This window comes from Pleurodeles waltl, chromosome 8 (assembly GCF_031143425.1).
Source record: "Pleurodeles waltl isolate 20211129_DDA chromosome 8, aPleWal1.hap1.20221129, whole genome shotgun sequence".
Lineage (NCBI taxonomy): Eukaryota > Metazoa > Chordata > Amphibia > Caudata > Salamandridae > Pleurodeles > Pleurodeles waltl.
This window is the reverse complement of record NC_090447.1, coordinates 1,517,428,007-1,517,433,943: the sequence shown is the minus strand read 5'-3', so window position 1 is coordinate 1,517,433,943 and position 5,937 is coordinate 1,517,428,007. Positions and strand designations below refer to the sequence as shown.

General features: G+C 39.9%; 2 non-coding genes across 2 annotated transcripts; both read left to right on the top strand.

The window, feature by feature from the left end:
• The first annotated feature begins 472 nt into the window (after window positions 1-472).
• On the top strand, window positions 473-545 carry TRNAF-GAA (transfer RNA phenylalanine (anticodon GAA)). Its single transcript has one exon. It is a non-coding gene; the product is annotated as a tRNA-Phe (tRNA).
• Window positions 546-5,658: 5,113 nt separating this feature from the next.
• Window positions 5,659-5,731, top strand: TRNAF-GAA (transfer RNA phenylalanine (anticodon GAA)). The gene has a single exon. It is a non-coding gene; the product is annotated as a tRNA-Phe (tRNA).
• The last annotated feature ends 206 nt before the right edge of the window (window positions 5,732-5,937 follow it).

The window sequence follows — 5,937 nt, the reverse complement described above, 5'->3', positions numbered from 1 at the left end:
AGGTGTAGTTCTCTCTTGGAGTCAGCTTCAGTAGACTTTTTAGTTCATAGATGAAACCTTTTAATAACCTGATCGACATACCATCAGTAGAGCACAGCACTTGCGTTCTATCTTCCTTTCAAAATGGCTTCCACCTCTCTTGCCTTCAGCTTTGACTTCCATTATTTCCAGTTTCTATCTTGATTTTAATGTAAAGCTTAGGCTGCATCATCTTCCATTTTCCCATGAACCAAGCTGTCAGATGATATAGCTTGCTTACTCATCCCACACATTTGTGTGCCTATTCAGAGTTTGGAATAAAAGAAGTACCTAGGTTGCGCACCAAAAAAGTAAATGAGTAAATGCACCCAGTTAGCTGCAGAAGGATACCGGAAGTTTAAGACATAGCTGTACCCTCAAAGTGAATGATTTCGAGGTGTATGTCTTGTCTACAATGATTAAGAAGAATACGGAGGGACTTGTGAAATAACTGGCCGATATAGCTCAGTTGGGAGAGCGTTAGACTGAAGATCTAAAGGTCCCTGGTTCAATCCCGGGTTTCGGCAAAGACTCAGAAGACAGCTTGTTAGGCGTGTTTCTTTCTTGGATTCAGCTTCTGGTGACGTCTTATTTAATTGATAAAACCTTTCATCAACCTAATTGACATACCATCAGTACAAGACAGTACTTGTTTTCTATCTTCCTTTCAAAATGGATTCCACCTCTCTTGCCTTCAGCTTTGACTTCCATTATTTACTGTTTCTGTCTTGATTTTTAGGTAAACCGCAGTCTGCATCAGTCTCCATCTTTCCATGAACCAAAGTGTCGGATGAAATAGCTTGTTTACTCATGCCACACATTTCTGTGCATTAGATTGCTAGCCTATTTAGAGTTTAGAAAAAAAGAAATACCTAGCTTGCACAATAAAAAACGAATTCCCTAATTACACCCAGTTAACTGGAGAAGGATACAGCAAAGTTTAAGACATAGCTGTACCCTCACAGTGAATGATTTAGACTTCTGTGTCTTGTCTACAATGATTAAAAATGATACGGAAAGCTTTTCATGACACCTGGTTTAAATATCTCAGTTGGGAGAATGTTAGACTAAAGATAAAAAAGGTCCTTGGTTCAATCCTGGGTTGTGCCAAAGACCAAGCACTCAGCTTGTTAGGCATGTTTCTTTCTTGGAGTCACTCTCAAGGGACATTTTATTTCATTGATAAAAACTTGCATCAACCTGATCGACATGCCATCGGTACAAAAGAGCACTTATTTTCTATCTTCCTTTCAAAATGGCTTCCACCTCTCTTGCCTTCAGCTTTGACTTCCATTATTTCCCGTTTCTATCTCGATTTTAGGGTAAACTGTAGCCTGCATCATTTTCCATCTAACCTTGGACCAAAGTGTCAGATGATATAGCTTGCTTCCTCATGCCACACTTTTCTGTGTATTAGATTGCTAGCCTATTTAGCGTTTAGAAAAAAAGAAATACCTAGCTTGCGCAATAAAAAAGAAATTGACTAATTGTGCCCAGTTAGCTGAAGAAGGATACAGCATACTTTAACACATAACTGTACCCTCCTAGTGATTGATCAGATGCCCACTTGTTGCCTACAATGATTAAGAATCATCAGGAAGGTATTCTCTGAAAACTGGCCGAAATAGCTCAGTTGGGAGAGCGTTAGATTGAAGATTTAAAGGTCCCTGGTTTAATCCCGGGTTTCGGCAAGGACTGAGCACCTAGCTAATTAGGTGTAGTTCTCTCTTGGAGTCAGCTTCAGTAGACATTTTAGTTCATAGATGAAACCTTTTAATAACCTGATTGACATACCATCAGTAGAGCACAGCACGTGCGTTCTATCTTCCTTTCAAAATGGCTTCCACCTCTCTTGCCTTCAGCTTTGACTTCCATTATTTCCAGTTTCTATCTTGATTTTAATTTAAAGCTTAGGCTGCATCATCTTCCATTTTCCCATGAACCAAGCTGTCAGATGATATAGCTTGCTTACTCATCCCACACATTTGTGTGCCTATTCAGAGTTTGGAATAAAAGAAGTACCTAGGTTGCGCACCAAAAAAGTAAATGAGTAATTGCACCCACTTAGCTGCAGAAGGATACCGGAAGTTTAAGACATAGCTGTACCCTCAAAGTGAATGGTTTCGAGTTGTATGTCTTGTCTACAATGATTAAGAAGAATACGGAGGGACCTGTGAAATAAGTGGCCGAAATAGCTCAGTTGGGAGAGCGTTAGACTGAAAATCTAAAAGTCCCTGGTTCAATCCCGGGGTTCGGCAAAGACTCAGAAGACAGCTTGTTAGGCGTGTTTCTTTCTTGGATTCAGCTTCTGGTGACGTTTTATTTAATTGATCAAACCTTTCTTCAACCTAATTGACATACCATCAGTACAAGACAGTACGTGTTTTCTATCTTCCTTTGAAAATGGATTCCCACTCTCTTGCCTTCAGCTTTGACTTCCATTATTTCCCGTTTCTATCTCGATTTTAGGGTAAACTGTAGCCTGCATCATTTTCCATCTAACCTTGGACCAAAGTGTCAGATGATATAGCTTGCTTCCTCATGCCACACATTTCTGTGTATTAGATTGCTAGCCTATTTAGCGTTTAGAAAAAAAGAAATACCTAGCTTGCGCAATAAAAAATAAATTGACTAATTGTGCCCAGTTAGTTGCAGAAGGATACAGCATACTTTAACACATAGATGTACCCTCCTAGTGATTGATCAGATGCCCACTTGTTGCCTACAATGATTAAGAATCATCAGGAAGGTATTCTCTGAAAACTGGCCGAAATAGCTCAGTTGGGAGAGCGTTAGATTGAAGATCTAAAGGTCCCTGGTTTAATCCCGGGTTTCGGCAAGGACTGAGCACCTAGCTAATTAGGTGTAGTTCTCTCTTGGAGTCAGCTTCAGTAGACATTTTAGTTCATAGATGAAACCTTTTAATAACCTGATTGACATACCATCAGTAGAGCACAGCACTTGCGTTCCATCTTCCTTTCAAAATGGCTTCCACCTCTCTTGCCTTCAGCTTTGACTTCCATTATTTCCAGTTTCTATCTTGATTTTAATGTAAACCTTAGGCTGCATCATCTTCCATTTTCCCATGAACCAAGCTGTCCGATGAAATAGCTTGCTTACTCATGCCACACATTTCTGTGCATTAGATTGCTAGCCTATTTAGAGTTTAGAAAAAAAGAAATACCTAGCTTGCACAATAAAAAACGAATTCCCTAATTACACCCAGTTAAATGCAGAAGGATACAACAAAGTTTAAGACATAGCTGTACCCTCACAGTGAATGATTTAGACTTCTGTGTCTTGTCTACAACGATTAAAAATGATACGGAAAGCTTTTCGTGACACCTGGCTAAAATATCTCAGTTGGGAGAATGTTAGACTAAAGATAAAAAAGGTCCTTGGTCCAATCCTGGGTTGTGCCAAAGACCAAGCACTCAGCTTGTTAGGCATGTTTCTTTCTTGGAGTCACTCTCAAGTGACATTTTATTTCATTGATAAAAACTTGCATCAACCTGATCGACATGCCATCGGTACAAAAGAGCACTTATTTTCTATCTTCCTTTCAAAATGGCTTCCACCTCTCTTGCCTTCAGCTTTGACTTCCATTATTTCCCGTTTCTATCTTGGTTTTAATGTAAACCGTAGCCTGCATCATCTTCCATTTTCCCATGAGCCAAACTGTCAGATGATATAGCTTGCTTAGTCATGCCACACATTTCTGTTTATGAGAGTGGTAGCCTATTCAGAGTTTAGAAAAAAAGAAGTACCTACCTCGCGTAGCAAAAAAGTAAAGGAGTAATTGCCCCCAGTTAGCTACAGAAGGATACAGCAAAGTGTAACACATAGCTGTACCCTCACAGTGAATGATTGCGACTTCTATTTCTTGTCTACAATGATTAACAATAATAAGGAAGGCACTGTGAAAAAACGGGCTGAAAGAGCTCAGTTGCGAGAGCGTCAAACTTTAGATCTAAGGGTCCCTGGTTAAATCCTTGGTTTGGTCAAAGACTGAGCAGCTAGTTCGTCAGGCATGTTTCTTTTTTGGAGTCAGCTTCCGGTGACGTTTTATTTAATTAATAAAACCTTTCATCAACCCAATTGACATACCATCAGTACAAGACAGTACGTGTTTTCTATCTTCCCTCTTGCCTTCAGCTTTGACTTCCATTATTTGCCGTTTCTATCTTGATTTTAGGGTAAACTGTAGCCTGCATCATTTTCCATCTAACCTTGGACCATAGTGTCAGATGATATAGCTTGCTTCCTCATGCCACACATTTCTGTGTATTAGATTGCTAGCCTATTTAGCGTTTAGAAAAAAAGAAATACCTAGCTTGCGCAATAAAAATGAAATTGACTAATTGTGCCCAGTTAGCTGCAGAAGGGGACAGCATACTTTAACACATAGATGTACCCTCCTAGTGATTGATCAGATGCCCTCTTGTTGCCTACAATTATTAAGACTCATCAGGAAGGTATTCTCTGACAACTGGCTGAAATAGCTCAGTTTGGAGAGCGTTAGACTGAAGATCTAAAGGTTCCTGGTTCAATCCCGGGTTTCGACAAGGACTGAGCACCTAGCTAATTAGGTGTAGTTCTCTCTTGGAGTCAGCTTCAGTAGACATTTTAGTTCATAGATGAAACCTTTTAATAACCTGATCGACATACCATCAGTAGAGCACAGCACTTGCGTTCTATCTTCCTTTCAAAATGGCTTCCACCTCTCTTGCCTTCAGCTTTGACTTCCATTATTTGCCGTTTCTATCTTGATTTTAGGGTAAACTGTAGCCTGCATCATTTTCCATCTAACCTTGGACCAAAGTGTCAGATGATATAGCTTGCTTCCTCATGCCACACATTTCTGTGTATTAGATTGCTAGCCTATTTAGCGTTTAGAAAAAAAGAAATACCTAGCTTGCGCAATAAAAAAGAAATTGACTAATTGTGCCCAGTTAGCTGAAGAAGGATACAGCATACTTTAACACATAACTGTACCCTCCTAGTGATTGATCAGATGCCCACTTGTTGCCTACAATGATTAAGAATCATCAGGAAGATACCCTCTGATAACTGGCCGAAATAGCTCAGTTGGGAGAGCGTTAGACTGAAGATCTAAAGGTTCCTGGTTCAATCTCAGGTTTCGGCAAGCACTGAGCACCTAGCTAATTAGGTGTAGTTCTCTCTTGGAGTCAGCTTCAGTTGACTTTTTAGTTCATAGATGAAACCTTTTAATAACCTGATCGACAGACCATCAGTAGAGCACAGCACTTGCGTTCTATCTTCCTTTCAAAATGGCTTCCACCACTCTTGCCTTCAGCTTTGACTTCCATTATTTCCAGTTTCTATCTTGATTTTAATGTAAAGCTTAGGCTGCCTCATCTTCCATTTTCCCATGAACTAAGCTGTCAGATGATATAGCTTGCTTACTCATCTCACACATTTGTGTGCCTATTCAGAGTTTGGAATAAAAGAAGTACCTACGTTGCGCACCAAAAAAGTAAATGAGTAATTGCACCCAGTTAGCTGCAGAAGGATACCGGAAGTTTAAGACATAGCTGTACCCTCAAAGTGAATGATTTCGAGGTGTATGTCTTGTCTACAATGATTAAGAAGAATACGGAGGGACCTGTGAAATAACTGGCCGAAATAGCTCAGTTGGGAGAGCGTTAGACTGAAGATCTAAAGGTCCCTGGTTCAATCCCGGGTTTCGGCAAAGACTCAGAAGACAGCTTGTTAGGCATATTTCTTTCTTGGAGTCACTCTCAAGTGACATTTTATTTCATTGATAAAAACTTGCATCAACCTGATCGACATGCCATCGGTACAAAAGAGAACTTATTTTCTATCTTCCTTTCAAAATGGCTTCCACCTCTCTTGCCTTCAGCTTTGACTTCCATTATTTCCCGTTTCTATCTTGAT